Source organism: Cygnus atratus, chromosome 2 (assembly GCF_013377495.2).
Source record: "Cygnus atratus isolate AKBS03 ecotype Queensland, Australia chromosome 2, CAtr_DNAZoo_HiC_assembly, whole genome shotgun sequence".
Lineage (NCBI taxonomy): Eukaryota > Metazoa > Chordata > Aves > Anseriformes > Anatidae > Cygnus > Cygnus atratus.
In genome coordinates, this window is record NC_066363.1 from 90,201,442 (window position 1) to 90,226,102 (window position 24,661).

Sequence of the window (24,661 nt, forward strand, 5' to 3'; positions counted from 1 at the left end):
AATATTATTTTAAGAATGCCAATAGGAGAGGGGAAAAAAAAAAGGAAAAAAAAAGGGGGGGGGGGGAGAAAAAAGAAAAAGAACAACAACAAAAACTTTGATGTGTACAGTTGTAACAAGACCCTGATCTGATCCTTCTGCCTAGGAAACTTTGGACAAGCTGAAGCTCTGTGGACATGTTTAAACTCTATACCTGCCTGATTCAAATACTAGTATAGTTTCGAATAGCTCACATTTAATCCAAAATGTTTCTATTTTTATCACCTGTTCATCGCAGTTCTTCAATAACATTTCTGATTAGTGCTTTTATTCCATTAGCAATCCCTTTATTTTTAAATAATCTATAGAAGGGGAAGAGACAAGTCTTTTGTGTTTCTTCTTCTTGTGGCATACAGATTTAGCAGTTTGGGGTAGGCTACATTACTCTAAAAAAGCTTCTTTCTCCTATAAATCCTTTTCCTAGTGATCTAGAAAATTCTTTCAATATCCCCCTTTTCCAGTTACTTAAGGAAACCTTAAGAAAACATTTTAATCTGCCCTGAGAGGTCCAGAAAATGTGAAATGGTGGCTGGAAATCCTGCCCCAGCTGGGGACCCACCATTGCCGTGGTCAGTGGTGGCTGCCTCCTGTCCTGACCAGGTTCTGCTTGGTTTCCACGGGGCGAGAAAGCCCCCAGATAAGAAATGTGAATCAAGGATGGAGTCCATATAAGCAGTCTCATCCTGTCTCTTTCAGCACTTCCCATCTCCCTGACTGTATACTGAGGGTGTCCTTGGCCAAGGATACTCCAGGCCTAGTATATGGAACAAAACTTGGATCTTTTGTATCTAAAAGCCTTGAGTGTTTGAGGAATTGACCTTTTATCTTGAAGGTTTAAGAGACTCAACAAACAACTTTAAGCTATTTAATTGGCAGAGGGGAGGCATGGTGGATTACTGGGTTACGCAGAGCTGGGTATTATTCGAAGGGGGCAGCTTTAGGATAGGAGCGAGTAAGATCAGTACATTCATGGATTGATGGTGAAACCAGATACGGTCAAGATAATCTCCAGAGTATTCTTCCTGATCCTTTTTATTACTTTGTTGTTGAAATTGTTTTCTAATAGTATTTATTGTCTCAAATATCTGATTCCTATCTCTTGAAGAAAAAGGCTGCCCAGTCTTTCATCTTCTGGTTGTGCTTCTTTGTCTCATTACACATTGTTTTTATGAAGTATTTGATCACATTTTCCAAAAAATTTTTAAGCTTTGGGTATCTTTCTAAAAGTGTGGTGTTTTTCTTTTTTTTTTTTTTTTTTTTAGTTCAGCCAAGATATTTTGGGCCTAAGGCAAAAACTATTAAATTAACTTCTGTCATCTTTACAGTGACAGAAATCAGACAAGTTGTTAACTCTTGTGATGGATAATAGTGGGCCATAATAATGCATAAATACACTGTTGACCTTGTTATAGGGCAGTTACTGTATGAGTATATTGATTTAGTCTGAAAAGAGGCTGCAAGGAAACAATGACTCAAGATAAGCCATTCCACAGGAATAGGATAATAGAAGACCCACTGGCTCTCAGAGTACTGGCATGATTTCCTGCTGAGACTATCGGACTGGTTTTGTCCAGAAGGGCAAAAGCCCAAGAACTGACAAAAACAAGAGGACTCCCTCGTTCCAGAGAGGAGCTAGTTATTGGAGTGGGAAATCATACTGGTCTCAAGACACACAGAAGCCCATATATAGAAAAATACTGTCACAGCAGATGCAAATGTAAACATAAACATAGTCAGAACTAGGTTGATGTTCAACATAAATGTATATGCCCTCTTTGCTATGTTTAAAGCAATTTGCTGGATTTCTTTTATTCTATTGCAGCTAAGGGAGCTTCTTCCATATCTCTAACATACAGTGACCTCTAAGCAGATTCATTGTTTTAATGTCTTTTTCTATCCTTTCCTTTAGAAAAGCCTGGTTTGTAATGAAGCCACTGGGGTTACTACCTGTAGTACACCAACAACTGGCAGGAGTTGCTGGAACAGCAGTGCTGTGATGTGGTTCCCATGTGGTGATTTGTGGCCACATCAGTCACGATTCGCTTGCTCTCCTGTCACTGAAGGATTTTCCCAGGAAATTTGTCACCTTGCTTTCACGATTGCTCAGCTATACAAATATAAAATTGTCCACACACCCCACTCATACACTCAAGTTTCTGAAGTATTAGGGAACTTAAGCCCAAAGTTAATTTACCAGGTGTTTCTGAGCTGTGGCTGTCTGTTGCGTATGTTTGCATCAGTATTTAGTGGCATAACAAGTTTTAGTTTTGGAAAAGCTCTATTGATAGGATGCATTTTTGGGTTTGCAGTTTGGAAGCACTCACCTCAAACTCCTACTGACCTCTACATAAAGAGAACCAATTTCCATTAAATATTTCGAAGTTGTAATATTTTAAATGGTTCCTCTGTTTATATGATAATTCCTCTGTCAAGTTCCTTAGTTATCATAAACATTAAAAATTAAGAAAAAAAAACACTGTTGTAACACAAGTGCTTAGTTAACTTTTACTGTTAGCTACACATGGTGTAGTGACATTTTGAGTATTTGTGCTCCTTGCGTTAAAACTTGACCCTCCATAACTTCCCCTACTACAGATGTGTATACATGGGTGTTGTTTACCTTATTACAAGTGGTGGGGAACATTGTCTTGCTCATGATGATGTCTAAAGAAGTCCTAAAGGTACAGCCTGCGTCTGCCCTGCTTTGACAGGCTTTGATCAGGCTCAACATCTAGAGTTGCATCTTCTGCCCATTGCTGGGAGAAAGGCCAGCCACTGGCCCATAGCCTACACCATGCACCTGTCCTGGACTAATCTTGATTTTCACATCTGCAGCTTCTCCTGCAATGCAATGCACCCATTCCATTAGTAGCAATATGGGAGACTGAAAGAATTCAGTTTGAACCTCAGCCCAGCTGGAGAAGAAAACACCGGCATTTCTGCAGTAGCAACCACTGTGAAAGTAAGCTGGGACTTCAAAATTTTTTTTTCTGTGCAATATTTTTAAGAGCAGAGAACAAGTGCAAGCCTTCCACTGTCTTTTATTTTTATGCCAAGAATACAGAGACCCTCAAGTGCCTGACTTCTGACAACTAGTACATGTGTGGGAGCTATTCAGGAATCCTTTTCAATTACAGTTGTGTTGTGATAGTCTCTGACTGGAGATTGTTAATCTTCAGAAATCTCTATCATGTCTTTCTAAGGCTGTTATTAAAACTCTTACTGAGAGGAGTAAAAGTACCGAGGAAAAGAATACTAAAATTCAAAGTGTGTCTGCATTTCCAAATGTGCAGGTATACTATAATATCCTATTTCCATTGTTATTACCAGCAACGGTAGAAATTTAAGGTATAAGCTGATTTAGCTTTCCAATATTTGTATAACTGCTCTGAAAGATGGCCTTGCGATTTCCTCAAAGAACAGATGAGTGATCTCAGTGTGGTCTCAGCAAGTAAACAGGTACATGTCCTCTTAGGAACTCTGGTGTAATCTGACATTTCTGAAACTGAAATGCCTACACTAGACTTGCTCTTTTAGCTGAGATTGTCCATAGTGCCAACATCTAATATTACTTTAATTCTTTGAATGTCAGGGACCAGTGACAAACATACAAGCTAATTTTTATGTTAGTAGTTCACAGATAAACACCCATTAATGTTAATGTCCTAACACTGACTGTAGGCAGAAGCTCTGCAAGAAAGTACACGTGAGCCAACCATTGAAGAAGAAAGGGTAGCTGAGACAGATCTGCAAATAATCCTACTTACTTAGTACTACCCGTCACTTTATCAGAAAATCAATGCATCATATAAAATTAGTTGCTGTTTTGAGGTTGGGCTTTTGACTGGAATACAACTTCAGCAGCAGAAGGACAAATCCTTACTCCATGACTACTGGCAAAATGGACTTGTATGGAACCAAAGATGTGAATGTGGACATGAGCCTCGTGTCTTGTGCTGGGCTCTGCATTAATCAGCTCTATGATTTCCCCTTACCTTTTATAGTTTGTTAATTTTATGGGTTTTTCTTGTTTTTGTTTGTTTTGTTTTGTTAGTTTTTTGGTTGGTTGGTTTGTTTGTTTGTTTGTTTTTGGGGGGGAAGCAATATGACAACAGTGATGATAGTATTTTTGCATATAATTTCTGTGCCTAGCCTAGATATCTGATACATTTCTTCTTCATCAGGCAGGCCTAGCATTACAAGTAGAGAGCAGACTTTTGTTTAGAGCAGGTGCTTAAATACATGTGTGTACACACAAATGTACCCACACAGATGGGTTATCATCTCATCCTGTTGCTGACGCAGAATCATTCCAGTGGGATGAATATTACATTTTTTTTGCTGCCAGACTTCCTCCATATTTCCGCTGTGACCAAATCTGGCCATACATCTATTCATTTTCCTTATATTTTTATATAGTGCCAGTATTTATGATCAAGTTTGTTCTGCTATCCCAAAGAAAACCATAAGACAGTGCATCTTTGTTCCTGATACTGAGAGCCTTTCTCTAACTCTCCTATAAGGGCTACATGTTGAGCCAAATTAAGGCCTTTCCATACTTCACTTGCTTCCATATTATTCTAAAGACTTTCTGCACACAAAGGGGCCTTGTTATAATTTATTCATATAGTAAGATAGAAATGAGGGGCTCATATCATATGTTTGTCAAATACCTTTCCACAACATGGCACTTCCTCTTTTACCAAATGCCTAGGTTTTCCAGAGCTCTTTGAAAAGTTGACACACACAAACGCACACACAATCTGGCTATGGTGTTCAAGGACTGTAAACTATAGGCATGCAGTAGGGGGAAATAAGCCTTTTAGCTTCTAGGAATCTTCTTTTTCCCAAAATAATGCTTCTGTGAACAAGAAACCCAAAGAAGCACCTCAAGAGGAGAAGAAGGGATTAGCAGAAGGGTTTAGCAGGAGAAGGACCATGTGGGACAAAATTGTTATCACAAGACAAGCCACTGGTGACCCAGAACTGCTGGAGACTGGCCCACAACAAGATAATGGAGGTAACCCTCCCCACAAAGATGTTGAGCCCATGGAATTGGATTGACCCCAAGACAAAGAGGAGCCCAACATTGAACCATCTCTGGTGCAACTGCTGCAGTGGAACACCACAGTCAGCCTTCAAAAAGATTTCCTGGTGAAATTCTTACCCTTCTAGATATTTATTTTTCACGCTGAATATAGGGGGTGTCCTGGTTTCAGGTAGGACAGAGTTAATTTTCCTCCTAGTAGCTGGCAGGGTGCTATGTTTTGGATTAGGATGAGAAGAGCGCTGATAACATGCTGATGTTTTAATTGTTGTAGAGCAGTGCTTACACCAAGCCAAGGACTTTTCAGCTTCTCGCTCTGTCCTGCTAGCGAGCAGGCTGGGGGTGCAGCAGGAGCTGGGAGGGGACAGACCCAGGACAGCTGACCCAAACTGGCCAAAGGGGTATTCCATACCATCTGACGTCATGCTGAACAATATATAGGGGTGGCTAGCCGGGGTGGGGGGGCCGGCTGCTCGGGGATAGGCTGGGCATCGGTCAACGGGTGGTGAGCAATTGCATTGTGCATCACTTTGTACACATTATTACTATTATTATTATTATTATTATTATTATTGTTATTATTTTCCCTGTCTTAATAAACTGTCCTTATCTCAACTCACAGGCTTCACTTTCCCGTTTCTCTCCCCCATCCCGGAGAGGGAGGGGGGAGGGTGAGCGAACGGCTGTGTGGTGTTTGGCTGCCAGCCGGGCTAAACCACAACAGCCAATTTGGCGCCCAGCGTGGGGCACACACGTGAGATATCGACAGATTTGACCCGAGTGTGTTAAACTAAAATTGGTATAAGTATTCGACCTGCTTAATAGTTGCTAGTCACAATGTTGATTGCTTTCATCTCAAGTCTGCTATACCTGTTTCCCAAATTGAGTTTTATAGCAAGTTACTTTCTGTATGTGCTCCCTGTCATGCTGTTTATCCTTTCCGGGCCCTGGTTCAAGATTGTTATGGTACTGTGTGGTGTAACGATGGCTTATGAAATGATGAAATATCTGGTCATGACTCTAACCTGGTATTTGTACTCAGCACTGTCGTCGACTCTATACTTCGGAAACCATATCTCAGAAACTATTAGCAATTACACCTATTGCCTTTTTTCATCAGGGAGTCAATCTCTGGAGGGGACAGGGGAAGATATTTTCTCCTACCTGTTCACTCTCCCTTCCTCCTTCACCACCCTCTTATCCCCCGAGCTAGTTACGGTAGCTCTCCAAGATGTTGAATATCCTTGGGATACTCAGACCAGCATGTTCTTGTTGTTATGTCTCCTGAATGCGCTTCAGGTTTTGTTTAAGGTTAAACAACTACTTAGGAATCTCATCCGGAGATCTGTCTTGAGGCGGGATATTTGCGAGTGGCAGGGAGTGTGGGAGGATATGGGCAGGTTTCTAGGGCAGTGGGCACCTCCAGTGTTTTGGACGTTCACCCCTGAACAACTGCAAAATCCTAAAAAACTGGTAGAATGCTTGAAAAAAAGGTGTCATGACTCCGGCAGTTCCGAAGTGACACAAATCACTGTGGCGTGCTGGGGTCTGGCCTGTGCCTATCGAGCTGCAATTGATGCTACTATCAACCTAGTGACAGCTCCCGCAGCCGTCCCAGCTCCAGCTCCCGCAGCCGTCCCGGTTCCAGCTCCCGCAGCCGTTCCAGCTCCAGCTCCCGCAGCCGTCCCGGTTTCGGCTCCCGCAGCCGCTCCAGCTCCCGCAGCCGTTCCAGCTCCAGCTCCCGCAGCCGTCCCGGTTCCAGCTCCCGCAGCCGTTCCAGCTCCCGCAGCCGTTCCAGCTCCAGCTCCCGCAGCCGTTCCAGCTCCAGCTCCCGCAGCCGTTCCAGCTCCCACAGCCGTTCCAGCTCCCGTAGCCGTTCCAGCTCCAGCTCCCGCAGCCATCCCGGCACCCACAGCCGTTCCAGCTCCCGCAGCCGTTCCCACTCCTGTGGCTGGGTCAGAGAAACGAACTGTAGCAGTGCAAGTTGCCCCTGCAGAGGGTATTCCAACCCCTGTGGCAGACCCTGTGGCTGGGTCGGAGAGGCGAGCTGTAGCAGTGCAAGTTGCCCCTGTAGAAAAGGTGAAAAAATGGTATAGAGACTCAGGTCGTTTAGAACGCAGAAAGTCTTCTGCTAAGTCTGGGCGTGGAGAAGACGAGGCTGGGCCATCAAGTGTGCAGGAGGATGAAGATGAGGATGAGGATGTTGAAAAATCAACAGTAACTACCCGAACCCTATACCAGCGTGAGCTACGAGATGTGCGAAAAGATTTTGGTCGCTGTATAGGTGAACAGCTTGTCACCTGGCTGCTCCGGTGCTGGGACACTGGAGCCAATGGTGTGGAATTAGAGGGCAGGGAAGCCAAGTGGTTGGGATCCCTTGCTAGAGATGCAAGCATTGACAAAGCAATTGGAGATGGAGCACGATCTCACAGCCTCTGGAGGCGTCTCCTGTTAGCTGTGAAGGGAAGGTATCCCTACAAGGAAGAACTTGTATGTCTACCAGTCAAGTGGACCACCATGGAGAAGGGAATCCAGTACCTGAGGGAACTAGCCGTACGGGAAGTAATTTATAAGGACCTAGACGACGCACAAACATCCACAGATCCAGATGACGTCCAGTGTACTCGACCCATATGGCGGAAGTTTGTACATAATGCACCATCAACATGGGCCAGCACATTGGCAATAATATCCTGGAAAGACGGTGAAGATCCCACAGTGGGTGACATGGCTAAACAACTCCGGCAGTACGAAGGAAATCTCTCCTCTTCCCTACAGGCCTGTGTCTCGGCTGTGGAGAAACTCTCTGAAGAGTTCCACCAACTTAAAGAGAATTTATCTTCCCCCCCACCTGAACAAACCAGTGGCCACCAACTAAAAGAGAATACTTTGGAGAAACTTTTTGAAGAGGTCCACCAACTTAAAGAGAGTGTATTTTCTTCCCCACCTGTACGAACCAGCGTCTCGGCTATTAGGGGTAAACGCGCATCCGTGCAAAGAAGACAATATGGTGGGTACACACCCCGCGCCACCCTGTGGTTCTACCTACGTGACCATGGACACTATAGCACAGGTTATTCATGATTGTGAAACATGTGCTGCAATTAAACAAGCCAAACGGTCAAAGCCTCTCTGGTATGGAGGACGATGGCTGAAATACAAATATGGAGAGGCCTGGCAGATTGATTACATCACACTCCCCCAAACCCGCAACGGCAAGCGCCACGTACTTACAATGGTGGAAGCAACCACCGGATGGCTGGAAACATATCCTGTGCCCCATGCCACCGCCCGGAACACTATCCTGGACCTTGAAAAGCAAGTCCTATGGCGACATGGCACCCCAGAAAGAATTGAGTCAGACAATGGGACTCATTTCCGAAACAACCTTATAGACACTTGGGCCAAAGAACATGGTATTGAGTGGGTGTATCACATCCCTTATCATGCACCAGCCTCCGGGAAAGTTGAACGATACAATGGACTGTTAAAGACTACACTGAAAGCGATGGGTGCTGGGACATTCAAAAATTGGGAAACACATTTGGCAAAGGCCACCTGGTTAGTCAATACTAGAGGATCTGCCAACCGAGCTGGACCTGCCCAATCAAACCTGTTACGCACTGTAGAAGGGGATAAAGTTCCTGTAGTGCACGTAAGAAACATGCTGGGTAAGACAGTCTGGGCTACTCCTGCCTCAGGAAAAGGCAAGCCCATTCGTGGGATTGCTTTTGCCCAGGGACCTGGATGCACTTGGTGGGTAATGCAAAAGAATGGGGAGGTTCGGTGTGTACCTCAAGGGGACCTAATACTGGGTGAGAATAGCCCATGAGTCGAATCGTAGTATGTTAATTATCATATAACACTGTATGTCATCACTACCATGGTTGCTATATATCATAGATGAAAATGGTGACTAATTAGAAGGTATTGGAAAGAGTGTAACCTGAGCATGACATAAATGGTATGGAATAAGGGGTGGATATCTGTCCTGGTTTCAGGTAGGACAGAGTTAATTTTCCTCCTAGTAGCTGGCAGGGTGCTATGTTTTGGATTAGGATGAGAAGAGCGCTGATAACATGCTGATGTTTTAATTGTTGTAGAGCAATGCTTACACCAAGCCAAGGACTTTTCAGCTTCTCGCTCTGTCCTGCTAGCGAGCAGGCTGGGGGTGCAGCAGGAGCTGGGAGGGGACAGACCCAGGACAGCTGACCCAAACTGGCCAAAGGGGTATTCCATACCATCTGACGTCATGCTGAACAATATATAGGGATGGCTAGCCGGGGTGGGGGGGCCGGCTGCTTGGGGATAGGCTGGGCATCGGTCAACGGGTGGTGAGCAATTGCATTGTGCATCACTTTGTACACATTATTACTATTATTATTATTATTATTATTATTGTTATTATTTTCCCTGTCTTAATAAACTGTCCTTATCTCAACTCACAGGCTTCACTTTCCCGTTTCTCTCCCCCATCCCGGAGAGGGAGGGGGGAGGGTGAGCGAACGGCTGTGTGGTGTTTGGCTGCCAGCCGGGCTAAACCACAACAGGGGGCTACTTGGGAAATAGCTTTTTAAAAATTACCTTCATAGTCCCTTAATCTGGAATTTCCCAACCTGAGAGTTTAATTTCATATTTCTAGGCTTGCAAGGATAAAGAGGTAAAAATAATTTCCTAGTGCTAGTTGTGTAGTACCCTGTGTTCTTGACCAACTCCATATTTCTAAACTGAAAGCTTGTAATGCCCATAGCTCTTTGCCAATGTCTCAATGCTCACACAAGTTGTCCCATGCTCAGAGCGATGCTCCAAAAGTAGCCTGAGAGAACTGTGTTTGTTTATGTTTAAGAAGAGATTGCTCCACAGAGGTTTGTTGCTGTATTCAGGTGCCTATACAGAGGGTGTTGAGGAGATGGAGCCAGACTCTGTTTGGAAATGAACACTGGCAGGATGTGGGCAAGAAGTACAAGTTACAACATGAGAAATTCTGATTAGACATTAGGAAAGGAAATGATTATGAAAGTGGTCACACACTTGAACAGGTTGCCCAGAGAGCCCATAGACTCTCTACCCCTGTAGATGTTCAAAACTCAACTCGATGAGGCCCTGAGGAACCAAACCTAGCATTAATGTTGGCCCTCCATACTGCTGAGGCTGGACCATCTCCTCCAGATTTCCCTTCCAGCCTGAATTATTCTGCCATTTGAAGGCATCAGAACAGGCAAACCTGCTTGTCTGAGGGTCTTCAAAATTGCCTTTGCACAAAAAAAAAAACATATAGCTTAAAAAAATCAGTATCTGCACCTATATTCTGGAAGTACGAGGCAGCTTTGCTCTTCCAAATAAATTGTCAACCCCCATAATGGGGGAACAGACAGGGTTACATAAAATTTGATAGCTAAACCTTGTTAAACAGAATCTCCAAATGGCCTTTTTGAATCCATTCCCTTTATAAGGATCTTATACCCAACTCAGTTTTGCATGCCACATTATCTGCTCTGACAATTCTTGTGATTGCTAATAAATCATTAAGTTAGTTAAAACAAGGCCATAAAACAATGTTTGGATAACTTACATGTCTTCAATATTTTTCTAGTGGATTATTATTATTAGTAGTAGTAGTAATATTATTTACAGAATAAAGAGAATGAATCCTAGTGTTGTAAGCAGACATTTCTGGAATCACAGGAAAGTGATCATAGATTAAGCAGTTCCATATTCACAGTGGCTAGTATGTCATGAGAGGTATTTTCATAACATATTCAAAAGTAATTAACACACGTTTAAATGTGATCACTTATGAATGCTTTGTGTAGGCCTTATTTTTCAATCTTTTGTTTTTATAGAAGGCAATTGTGTGAATCTAGATTTCAAACCTATCTGTACTCTGTCTTTCTGTGTCTGAAAAAAAAAAAAAAAAAAAAGGGAGTATAACTACCTGTAAGTATGCTGTAAGAACTGTAAAACATCTGGTCAACAGCTGCTTTCTAAAGACAGTTATTCAGATAATCTCACTGAACAGTTTTAGGGTGCTGTCTAGAAACAAATGGCAGAAACAACCTTATTATGGCCTGTGCCTAATGATAGCCAATATGTCTCTTTTTTTAAGTACTTAACACCCAAAAATATGCAGCAGGGTATGTTTCCTGGGCATCTTCACAGCATTAACGCTTAGAATCCTGCTGCCTGTAAAAGTTGTTCTGAAATCCATTTGCAAAATGGATTGTTTCTTGTTAAGGAAGTACATTCCCTCTGGTTGCTTGCCATGGAGGGAAACAGCAGGTCACAAGTTATGTGCAAAATTGGTAATAAGCCCATGCAAAGGAAATAAATACACCACAGCATGTTGCCAGCAGTTTCTGGAACCTTGCTCTGCACTTGCACATCATATCTTCAAAGCTCTGAGGGAAACTGTTGGGGTGGGGGATGATCAGGCGTACCTCAGAAAAATATTCTCTCAATCACTTGCACCATTTCTTTAAAATGAATGAAAATCTGAAGAACGCTCTTGAAACATCTATCTCACATTTAAACCCCCTGTGGGCTTTGTACTTAGTTTGAAGACAAACCAGGGTTCTCTTTCCTAGAAAACCTTGAGAAAGCAGACCTAAATACTTGGCAATCTCTCACCTTGTTGATAATTTCATCACAGATACAAGAAGCACTAGTTACTTGTAACTGATATTTGAAGTGGGGAGAAAAACAATGGAGATGTAGTTTAAAGTGGACCAGAAGCACTATCTTGTAGAACTGGAGATAACAGATGAACAGCTGATTCACAAAAAAAAAAAAAAAAAAAAAAAAGTTCAATTTCAATTTTCTTTCTTTATTTTATTTTTTGTGTGCCCTGCTTCTGCTTGGTGGTGTGAAGTAAATCAGGATACAGCAGAAGTGACAAAGATACTTTGATGTTGCCATACAGAAAGGTGATTAAGTTTAAGAAAGCATGAAAATTCTTAGAAAATAGGGAAGAAAAAAAATATGGAATGGCCAGAGCCATTCTGTCTAATTCTCTAATTCTGGACCAACTCTTCCTAAAGTATTCCTGACACAACTGTATGTAACCTATTCTCATGTCCCCAAATAGCTCAGAGCCTCCTAGACAAGTCTTTCCAGGGCTTTGATGACCTTGCTGGTAGTGTTGTGCCAATGACTGACTTACCTTGATTCCTGCAAATGAAATACATACTTTTATTTACCGCAGAGATGAAGATGGTATCCTCCCTTAAGTTTCTGAAGACTATTCTTAGACTAGAAACCAATTCCCAACCCCCTTTTTTTTCTCACGGGCCATGCCATCAAGGAAAAGCACATAAGTGACAGAGTTATTGGAAACTCTGGAAAAGCTGTACTTCACAAAATGGGACCTGCTGTTTTGTGCTGTAAATCAGCCATATGCTGTACTTGATGAGGTGAAGACTCATTTGAAGTCTGTCTCAGATACTATCTGGTATGTATTGCTTCTGTACGTAAATGTCTTTAAACAGGCTCATATCCTAGTATACAGATAAGCTGTATGTCAACAGTAGATTTTATTAGGATATGGTAAGAAAAAAAAGGCAGACTTTCTCTTATAAAGTTAAAAATATATATATACAAAAAAGTACATATGGCTCTGTATGTCTCAAATCTCTAAAGATAAAGTACTGTAAATGTTTCACTGATTCTGTGCCATCCTCTACTGTTGAGTCATCACACATGTGGTACTGTGATTATAGGTGCAAAAGAACTTCAGATTCAACTGTTTTAAAACTTTTTTTCTCTACTATATGAAATTAAGGCAATTAGACAACAGGCGAAACAGTCAAGTAATGGAAAGACTACAAAATGCACACACAAAAATCACCTTCCAATTTGGTTAACTTCAGTCACAAGTGGATATTGAGAACACATCCATCCTAAAGGAAAAACTGCATGCAAAGAGTGAAGACAGCTTCTGCAGAATTTGTCCCTATTTCTTTTGATGTACTTAGGGTTAAAAAATGATTTAAAGTCTCACCTCCAACTTTCCTTGCTTCTGTTAAGAATCAGACTCCATAGTAACACAACAGTTTTTTGGTTTTGGTTGCTTTGCTTTGTTTTATGTATTTGTTTGTTTGTTTGTTTTCCAGAGGTTTAAATTCCTTTTTATCTCTCTGTGAGAGATTCTTGAGCACTACAATATGCCAGAGTGCATGTGAGTGATACAGATAAATACTTTTTCCCTTTTATAGTCCAGGCTATATCTGAAAAGATATGAAAAAAATAATATGAGATACTACACAGGAAAATTAGCTTTATAAAAATGTTACTCCTTTAATGTAACTCATAGTGGATTTACATCAAAATATTTTCAGAGATGGGTTACATTTTAATTTCACTATAATCATTATAATTTTGTCCAAAGTGAACGTGCAATGTAGATCAGTACTGGAAATCACCTTAGCAGGCTGCTAGGCCAAGAAGAAGAAAGACCTTAGTGACGTCCAACTTGGCCTTGGAGAACTGTAATTACTTTAGGATTAATTAAGATTGCACAAAAGAGCAATGTTTTCATTCTGCAGAAGGGAAATTTTTCAGACACATTTGCTTGTGTCAGAGCTCAACCATTTGTGCGTATTCTCTCCTCTGCAATCTCAGTAGCAGCAGAGCTAGAATGACAACATTTGGAGTCCACAGCCACATATTTTTGGTGCTATGACAAGTCCCAGCTGGAAAGTGGGTTGCACAGCAACATAACGAAGGAAGTATTTGGAAGAAGCATTCATCCAGCAGAAGCATTCATCCATTTTAGAACTTCGATCAACTTTCAGGCCTTAGGACTGCTCCGCATTCTTTGCTACCATCATGGGTGTGAAGGCCATCGTGGGATGTTCTACTCTGCCAGCATGTAAGGAGTCTCATTTTAAACGTGGTAAAAAAATCCACCTACAAATCCTGATTTTAAGTGTTAAGAATAGTGTGAGGGGCAAGAGAGTGTTGATTGATTCTAATAAGCAGTTAAATTAATGTCAGTAAAGGCTCATGTCCCTCAAGTGTCCCCCAAAAAAAGAGAACTTTCTGTGACCAAAGAAAAGTAGTGGACCAGATGCTCCCCACCACTCCATTGTGTGCTGTTATCTTTCAGGACTTGCCATAACAGCAACGATTCTATTTTTACCTTGTTGAAATAGTCATTCTTACAAGTCATACAAGAGTGACTTATTTTTTATGAAAAAAAAAACAACATATTTTCTTTAAGAACATATTTACTTTGAGAACTGTTTTCTTCTATAATTATTATACAGAGTATTGTGAATAGTACTGTAAATTATACAGAGTATTGTGAATTCTATTTGCTCATAGAATGGCTCGGGTTGGAAAGGACCTTAAAGATTATCTAGTTCCAGCCCCCCTGCCATGGTCTGCCATGGACTGAAGTTCAACAGTCTTCATCGTCTAAAGCTATATCTGTGAAAAGGGTGGTGAAAAATGGCAGTGGCTGGCACCAAAACCTGCTAGATAAACCCTGTGTGTTTACATTGATTCATGGTGCATGAGAAGCTCAAGCTCTGTCATTAACGATAGCTATCCAAAGCCCTTATTCAACATGAGTCACACCAGGTGCCACTCTCATCAATTTCTACCAGAGACCTTATATTATTTTTACTAATTATATTTAAAAAGCAGTATTTGCACTTTAAAATAACAAAACTTAAATTACTCTTGTGCTATTTCCTTCTCTGAAATGAAAAGACCAGTATGACATAAGGAACAATTTTCCACACTTGAGCTGAATTCAGGGATGTTTCAATAGTTAAAGTTTTCAAACTTAAAGTTTAGGATGTAAGTCCTAACTCTACTGAAAGGGGAAAGAAATGCTGGCATGCTGCTGACTGACAGTAGGGCCTTCATTTCCTGCCTTCATTCATTTACCTGCCTTCTTTCCCTAGGTACTTTTAGAAGGGCTGTTATAACTTGACACCACTGTTGTGTTGCTACACCTTTCCACCTTCCCTAGCTTGCCCTCTTTTTCCTCCCTATGTCCTTTCTATTCATTATGTGGCGGAGGATGCACAGCTGAAAAGCAGATCAAATGCATGACATACTTGTACATGATTTACAGTAACAGCTTTACTGCAATAGAGATGCAGACAGATGTCTGCAGGAGAAAACTTTGTCTACTCAGGTGCAATACAGATTTGTATGCCAGACAGCTTGGCCCAAGAATGGAATCTCCATTTTGAAATGTGTTGAGGAGTGTGCATGCCACATATTGTAAGTTGTTCATACCATGGAGGTTTGGGAATGAGAAATAAATTTGCAATTTAGACTGAAATATGCAAGTGTTGAATTAGCAAATGTTTGAAATACTACTAAATGTATTCTTGTTATTCAAGACTGGCCTTAGGCTAAGGTGGGAAACTGGAGAGCATTGTTCTCCTTGTAGTCTTTTCCAGGTGAAACAAAAAGTCCTGAGCACACATGGCTTGTAGACACCCTGCCCTTGCTTCAGTGTTTGAGATGTCTAGAACTGGGTTTAAAAAGAGCACAAAAAAAAGGACTTTGTAATTGCTTATCATAGTCCCTGTACTGAACGTGACGTGTCATGAAATGGGTATTTCCCCAGGTACCTCAGACTCTGTTGCCTTAGACAATACCCAGCTGAATGTATACTATTCAGTCAATGAAAGGAGAGAAATTGTATATGTATTGGCACATCTACAGAGTCAGAGATTTCAAAAACAAAAGCCCAGATCTGCTAGATTGATGGGTAATTAACATCTATGTCTTTAGTTCACAGTTTTGATGGGGGCATGGTGCAATTGCATGACAGAGAGAAACATGAGACTATGCCCCTGAAATATAAAGTAATTTTTTACACTGCTGACATTAGATTGTCTAGGAGGAGAAAACAAATGTTTCTTCAGGTCTGTTTCGGCCCATACTTTTTGTCCACAAGAGACGAAAGTCTGGTATCTTGCTTGTGGTTAGAACATAAAACTTTTCCCATTACATTTTTGATAACTTATCAAAAAAACACTTCTTGTTACAAGGAATTCAGAGTTGTGACTTAAGCAAAATAAAATGGGAATTAAATGAAACCCTCAAAAGTGCAAAGCTAAAAATTATAAAACCACAGAGAACAAAACAGAAGTTCTGAGAAACATAAATTCTCCTTAGGGACAGACAACAAGTGGGACAGGAGCTAGTGATATACTGCATGCATATGTGTATTAAGAGATGTTTATCCCTTCACACAAGGAAACAAGTTAGATTTATATTCATTGGATGTTTTTTCTTTGTTTGTTTGTTCAGTTTTCTTTTTTTCCCCCTTAATTTCAGCATTAATCTGCTTCACTCATGTTCACCTTAGTAAGACTTCAGAATAAATTCTTTTTTTTTTTTCCTCTGTTGATCTAAGCATTGTTGAACCCACTCTCTCTCCTCTCCCTTTACGGATTGCTGGGAAAAAATGGAGTTGAAAGACTATGGGTTTTTTCTTTATTTCCAAAATGGTTTTGGCCCTCTCTGAAAGAAACCAATTCAAGTTAAAGGAGATGCTGCATTTATTCAATCTACAGAGTGGATTGGCCTCTAGAAATTCTGCTCCCTACTTATAAAAGGTGAACTGGTGGGGTGATGATCAGGTCCAGTGGGCTACTCTGACCTGCCAGCCCCTACAACTTCTGTCCATCATCATTTGAGAGGACTCTCATGTCTTTCCCAACAGCAAAGGCAGGTGTAAGAGGCACAGGCTGTTGCTGCCTCTCAGTTGCAGAGCCAATAGCTGTCTGTGTGAGCTGTGGAGCAAGGTACACAAATGTGCTTGCCCGGGTAGTGATGCATGCCAAGAGATGTGCTTCAGAGGCTGTGGCTGTAAGAAAGGCTACAGGTTATCTGTGTCTCTACATCGTCTAAAGATGAGTATAAACTTTGGGTTCGATTAAAGTTCAGTTACTTTTTGTCAGTCTGTTTCTCTGCTCTCCATTTTCCCAATGGGTGATTTTTTTATTATTATTTTTTAAATCTAGACAGAGTGACACAAAGAAAAAATTATTCTTTTTTTTTTTTTTTTTTTTTTTCAAATTGCGGTTAGAAAGTATGGGGTATATTGGCTCCATGTAACACATTACAATGGTGACAGAGCAAAGCATTGAATGCAGAAATCTGGAATCCCAGGGTAGTGCTTAACCCACAAGGTCTTTGTTTCTCTTGGAAGGAGACCACAAAGCCAGTGCTGTCTCTGCTGCAGTATTGCTGGGAATTATAGATAGCCATAACCTTTATCATTCACTAGCATAGCTGAATGCTATGAGTATATTTGAAATGTGACATAGAATAAGAAATGCTACAAGACATTATTTTTCTGCCATTGTTTGGAGATCTTGCATCACTGATACAAATAGCTGAAAATTCATGGTCATAATGCATTTTCATGTTTCTAATATACGGACTTACTACAGTTTCAATGATATGATTTTCCCATTTGCTATTAGAAGGCATAATTTTACCAGTTCAAAGTGAAGAAACCCACAAGTTTGTCCTTTAAAATAACTTTTTTTTACTACATGAACCCTATAACCTGTTCAATATGACATCATGCTCATTTCATTCCTGAAGCTCAGAACAGTCCTGCAGTATGATTTTCTTTTTTCCCTCCCTCTTTGCGACATATCATGATGATTATATATATATATTATATATGTGTTCATATATATAATATATATTCTCCCTCCCCAGGCATTTTGTATAGTCTTCACAATAAAAGCCATAAGACTTCCAAAGTAGTAAACCAAAAGACATTTGGAAATAGAAGTTGACTTATATCCTGTAGAAATATTCTCACAATATTCAGCAGCAAGCAACTGATCTTTGATCATACTTCCAGATGAAATACTTCTGTTACTTTTTTTTTTTTACCGTATGAAGTATTAATTGAACAATGATGCTTTAAAAATGTGCATATGGAGAGAATTAGATCCACCCATGTTATTGTAAAGCAACTTGTTTGATGTTTCATATTGTTCAGCACAAGAACATCATTAGAATATCCTGTCTGGCAAGAGAAGATGTAATTTTGAAAATGAACCTTTGTCTCACATTTAAATTGATTTTTTCCCTTTTTGCTCTTTATTTTCAGTTGAAATCTGAAACTCCAGCTGCCGAGCTATGTGCATCAGGCTGGATTCAGAGATCTCTGCTGCTTCACATGGACCAGACTGTCTGCAGCGAGGCTGGTCTTTAGCTTCCCACAGCCTTGCCCAGACCGTTTGACAAATTGGTGTTGAAGAAGCACACAGCAAATGATTATTGTGTTGTGAATGCCATAAAAATGACAAATAGGACAAGTTATTAGCTGGTATGAACCAGCACAACCTTGATGTAGCACAGCTGTGTATCTGCTTGCACCAGCTAGCAGACACCATACAAACCTATGTGAGCTGCAGCAAGATGCACTTACACATCCAGGAGGGAACATTTAGGCACTTCTGAAGTACGAGTTGTTTGGTACGACACAGCGTTGGCAAATCTGTCTTTCTAAGGGAGCTCACTAAAGATCGGAAGGGAATTCTAAGAATTTAACACAGAGTTAGTCTAGGAAGCCCTTTTCTACCACAAAATAAGGTGAGAAAAAGTCAACATAACTCCAGATATGCCATATGTCAACTGTGTGGCTTTCTTCTGTGCCCACCAGTTCATGACAAAGGGCCAGCCCTTGGAAAGCTGATGCTGAGCCTACAAGTGATAGTCTTGTGAGTGAGACAGAGATAAGGGCCTGCTGCCATCCTCGGAGGTTTCCCACCTTATGGTGAGGTAACAACTGAATTACAACGCCTACACATGTACACGTTCTCAGAGCAGATCACATTATACAGATGTTTTGAACACCTGTCAGGCAACAAGAAGCTTCTACCCATTTGACTTAGCTGATTTGCCCTATAGTGGTAAAAGTAATGCTGCTACCTGGGATAGTAGCACATGGATCACAGCTGCCTAGCTATTCTATTACCCTTAATGACCTGCTACTGTGTCCCCAGTAAAGAAGGTGGCTCCATTTGCAGTAACAACTGCCCTATCCTCTAACACCAACAACACTAGGAAAAGAATCTGCTTTATCTAGGGAATCCTGTCATTTCTGCAGACTTCATGCTTTCTTTCACAGCTGCTACAACACAAAAAAGTAATGCACACTTGGTAAGAAGGAAGCCAGAAGGGTTGCCCCAGGAATCTTATAGAAAAAGAGAAGTTGGAGAAAGAAGTGGAGAAGCTGAATTTCTCCCTTTTTGGTCTAGAAGCCTTCAACCAACTATATTATATACTTTATCCATAAACTATGCATAATAAATATATACCATCTTATGATTGTATTTTAACCCTAAACTTTAAATCTGTTTGATAGGATTCTACTGATTTTGACATTGACCAATGCAAGAGTCACAATCTCTTGCACAATCTTTGATGATGCAAGAAGGTTACTTGATCTCTTAAGAGCTTAGTGTTTCTATTCCCCATCTTCTATACTGAGTTCTTGCATTTAGCTCCTCTGCCTTTTGCTTCTTTGTTGTAATGGACTAGGAATAAAAACTTCTTTGTCATTTCAGCCCATCCTTATGCTCATATTTCACTTTTCCCTTGTCAGTCATGAGTAAGAATGACATGTAAGTGTCTCTTATCTCACATCTGTCCTGATCAGGTGCAATATATAGTGCATGTAACTCATTTTCTATGTCCTTTGGTCAGGTAAGTGAATATGCAATGCCTTCTAGTGGATCTGAACCAATTTAAGTTTCCTGTTTCCAAAGGTGTCAGAACTGCAGGGCTCTAATTCTAAGGTAAGACTACAAACCATGTAAGGCAAAGTACCTATTCCACTTTGCCTTCACCATGGATATGGAAACGGAAGTTCTCATACATTAAATGTATTTCAAAATTTTGTGGGACATAAAGTCACTTTCTCATCTATCCTTCTCCATTATTTTTAGTCAGACTGGAAACAAAGTTGTCCAACATCACTGAACCAATTGTTTTAATTCTTCTTTTGGCATAAACAGACACTAGAGACACTAATATATTGAGACTTGCATGGACAAGAACTAACTAGCCAAAAACACTTGCCAATTTTGGGGTACCTTTACAAATAAATTCTCTGGATGCTTGAGAGAGAATTTATCCCTCAGAACTACACAATGCATGTTCCATCTCCCTCCCACCTCCTCTAAACTGTTTGAGCTCTTCTGGAACGTAAACCTATACTTATTACTTAATAATAGCAGGCTTGGAGAGGTTGCTGTGATTCTCCAGTGTTACATACTGCAGATCCATTGGAATCAGTTGAACTATGGAACCATAAAGATATTTTTTTTTGGTGTGCTGTGCCCGCTGGCCTTGTGCAGCTCTGTATGTACCTTCTCAATGGTGACCGGGAGGCTGTTCAAGCTCTCAGCTTGACTCAAGGCTCTGTGACATAAACAAGGGAAATGCCTTTTTATTGGAGAAAAGGGGCAGTAATTGGCACAGACCACAGAAATAGCTCTCCCGTTACTGGGCTTGTGATAGACCTACTTCCTCTTTAAATGTAGGGTGTTGACTGGGAATCTGTATTTCATGGTTGATGTTTAGGGGGTTGATTAAAGCTTTGGGTAAGCAAATGGAAAAGATTTGAATCAGAAGGAAATGAAGGGCAATAAAAAAGGAATCCCACCATGTCTTTCAGCTGGGCAGCTTCTAACAGTGTAACTTTAAGTGAAGGAAACTCTTCCAACTGAAAAAAACAATGTATATCTTACATTAAAGACATTAAATTTTTCTCTTTATGAGACCTTAATCTAGGCTTCTTTAGTGTAGGAGCAGGTATGGGGGTATAAACTGAAGGTGAAGGAAACTGTCTGGTGGGAAAGGAAACATATTGCATTGCAAGACACCAGACTGAAAGATTGTCTTCTGAAGGCAAACAAAGCTGCCAGGTTGCCAATGAGATCTCATTCATGTTACTTATCCAGCAATTGTCATCCCACGCAAATGTATGTGAAAGACTAAAAGACTTTCTGGTTTTTGTTTGTTTCTTTTTTAGCTCTGTCTTGTAGCCTACAACTGTATTATCTTGTACTACAAATAACTTAGATTTTTAAGTCATCATTGTTACAATGACACTGTTACTACAGCAGGGAATTGAACATACAGCTCCTGCCATTTTTAAACAGGAATTTGGCATACAGCTCCTCATCCATCAGCTTAGTAATTTACCATTTGTTGCCTTAAAGACATCAATATAATTTTTCCAATTAAAAAGGTAATTTTCCAATAGGTTGACAGGTGACTGCACCACTCAACACCCATCAGTGTTAATGTGAACTACATGGCTAAATGCTCTTCTTACCATTCTGTAAACCTATACCAGATCTTGGAACACTTTCTCACTGCTGCCTAGATCATGCAATGAGGGTGATTTGTTTCCTTTGTACAGATAGATCTCCCATTAAAATTGTGTTATTTTTTTTCCTCTTTTATAGTAGTTTTTAAAAACATCCTTCAATGCAAAATACAGTAGACACTGCACATGAGCTCAGTAGGTTCTTGTTTGGAGACTTCCTTGAAGACTCTCAGTGGCTTCTTCTGATCTTGAAGTATTCCACTAGGAATATTAAATTTCTGTCCCACCTGTTTCCTATACTGTGTTATGTACTTTAAACTCTCTGCCAGAAACATGAACAAAGTTACTGTGTTAACAATAAAAGTCTTTGAAATTGCATTGCATAGCTTATACAGGTATTATTTTGATGTGTTTACAGATGCCTTTTCCTATGCCATTATTACAGACTTTTTTTTTTTTAATTTTATTTTGCCAAGCTGTAAGAGTGATATAGCTGCTCACACCTGTTAGTTACAAACAGTGGAAATTTATACAGAGAAAAGTTACAGTATTTCTCTATAGACAGTTCTTTGTTCCAGGAGAATGCTAAGCCATTTCAATATAGGAGGATAGCTCATTAAAGTCACCATAGCCAAGTTAAAAAAATCTTTCATTGAGCATAATTGATACATTAGAAATTATTTTACTCCATTCCTCCAAATTCTGATCATATTAACTTTATTTTGTATTAACTTTGCACTTTAAAAAGAAAAAAAAATAGTGAAACCTAAGTATTTTTGCTTATGTATCAGTTCTTGGTGTTTTTATCAACATCATTTCAGGGTCGATTTGTTATTCTCTAGGTTAATTACCAACTTCTGCCAAGTAGTATCTGGTTGTTTCCCAAATTGTTTAGTTGAATATCTGAATATCCATAAGTTCAAGTTCTAGTCCACAAAGAAGTGAACATGGTAACATCTAATCATGACAACAAATAGTATTTTCAGTTGAGTCTTCAGAAACTATTTCTATTCTGCAGGGAACTGGGAATAGGGCTGAGCTTATTTTACTGAGATAAACTTGTTCTCTGGAAAACCCAATGAACGTCTTGCTTTTATCTTTCTGATGCTGCTCTTTTCTGGAGGCTTACAAGGTACGGGCTCATCTTCAAAAGAAAGGCTTCCCAATACAGTTTAGAAAGACCACGTTTTGCTACCGATCACATTGTGCAATCTTTCAAATGAGAACAAGCTTGCACCTCTTTAAACCTGAACAAAATCTGACTCAATACTCCATTTTTGTTGCTGTTAACAAAGCAAACTGGTATATGGAAGGGAAAAAAAAAGTTTTTTGTTCTTTGTTTTTTTTTTTTTTTTTTAAAAGGGGAAAAAAAAAAGCTTTCACCTATCAAAGCAAGAATGTCAAAAGGAACCAGACTAAGTACAGCTGTTGCCATAGTAACACACGAATTGCAAAGAAATGCCTAGCCCTCTAAAATCTTAAATGCATCCATATGCAACAGCTTACATATACATATGTGATTTAAAGGATTCTTGGTCTTTTCCCTGCTAAAATTATATGTCTCTATTTGGAGGTCTTTTAGTATCTCTTAGTTTCTCTAGTGGAAAACAAACATGCTAGAAAATGGCACATGAACTGCCTTCACCACATTGTGCCACTAAGAAGAGTATAACTAGGTACTAATTTAGGTCATGTGAGGTAAAAGGGAGCCAGAAGTGAAGTCTAGTCTGCTTTTCTGAGAATATTTTGACTAGAGCAAAGATCCTGGGAAAATCTGTGTGGTGAGCAAGAAAGATGTTATAGCAAACAAAGCTTGCCAGGATCAAGAGCTTAGGGAATGAATGGCACCTCCAGAGGAACAGGAGAGAGGATAACGCTTCATCAGAAACCAAGGAAAGGAGATAGAGCAACAACAACAAAACACTTAACAGTCTTTGAACACACCATCTTTCCTCTCTGTGGGTCATCTTTTAGACAAACCAGTGAAGGAACTAATCTACCTGGGGCCTTCTTCAAAGGCAGAACGTCAGTGGTCTACATACAAACATACACATTTTTTGTGAAGATATCTACTTTTTACATAACCAGAACTAAAGGTTACTGAGAGACTCAACTTTTAGCTTTTGTCCTCAAAGCAAAAACAGTCTGTGAAAAAAAACTATCCCTCAGCAAGCTCTATTCTTGGTCCAAAACAGCTATTTCCTATATTTACCCTTTCTGGGTCAGGAGCAGATTCTCTGAACTTTTCCACGCTTAGATTTTAACTCGCTGAACATAAATGGGAGTAGATGTTGCTTTCATTTTCTCATAACTGTTCAAAAAGCCTGATGCTCTGTAGTTCCCATTACAGCTCCAGTTCAATTTCCACTCAGTTCAGCACAGCTTGTCTGCAAGCCTGGATTCACTTACTGGTAATTACCCAAGTAGCCAGTGGTATTGCAGTTAAGGCAAATTTTCAGCAGGCTCGTAGTAGCCAGCAGAAATGCTGCATATGAAAATGCAGACCTGACTTACAGTGTCACAGCAGGCATTTCAGAGGTGTAGAGGTAAATAAAAAGTGCACAAGCACTCCTGCTTTGTCTTTTAAGCCAGCAATAGGATACGATTGTATGCCACCTGCTCACATCACTACCAGTAAACTCCATTTGCTGTGCTCAGTAGCGTATGGATCGCCTGTCCATGACCAAACTGTAATTCTCTCCCTTCCTGTAAAAGTTCTGCTCAGTAGGTTTTGTTTCCCTCTGTCCTTCTTTACACATATGCTGCTGCTGCTCCCTCCATCATTCTTCTTCAGCTGCTCCCATCATCAGCTCCCCGGACCTCAGCCCTGCCCTTGTACCCAACCCCTCTCCTCAGGTCTGCTCTGACAGGGACAAGCCCAAAGCAAATAGAACACAACTCAGGTGGCACCAGCCCGGGTCCCACAATACTGCAGCTGTCCCCCAGGCCCAGTGCTTCCACCCACTCTTCCATAGGAACACACATCTCATCCAGCACCTCCTAATAACACAGGTTTCCAAAGCCCCCCATGCAGTCAGTGGCAGGAGTCCCTGCAAGCAGTCTGTCTGAGGTCCATCTCCTTTGCTGTGTTTACTTGAGATAGTAGGTTATGGTGGTCACATATTTTGCACTTAACTTTCTATCACGTACTTGCAAAATCTACATCTTACATAGGTTTGAATTGGATGGATCAAAGCTGAAAAATAAACTTTATTAACTAGTTCTTAATTTGCTGGTGAGTTTTG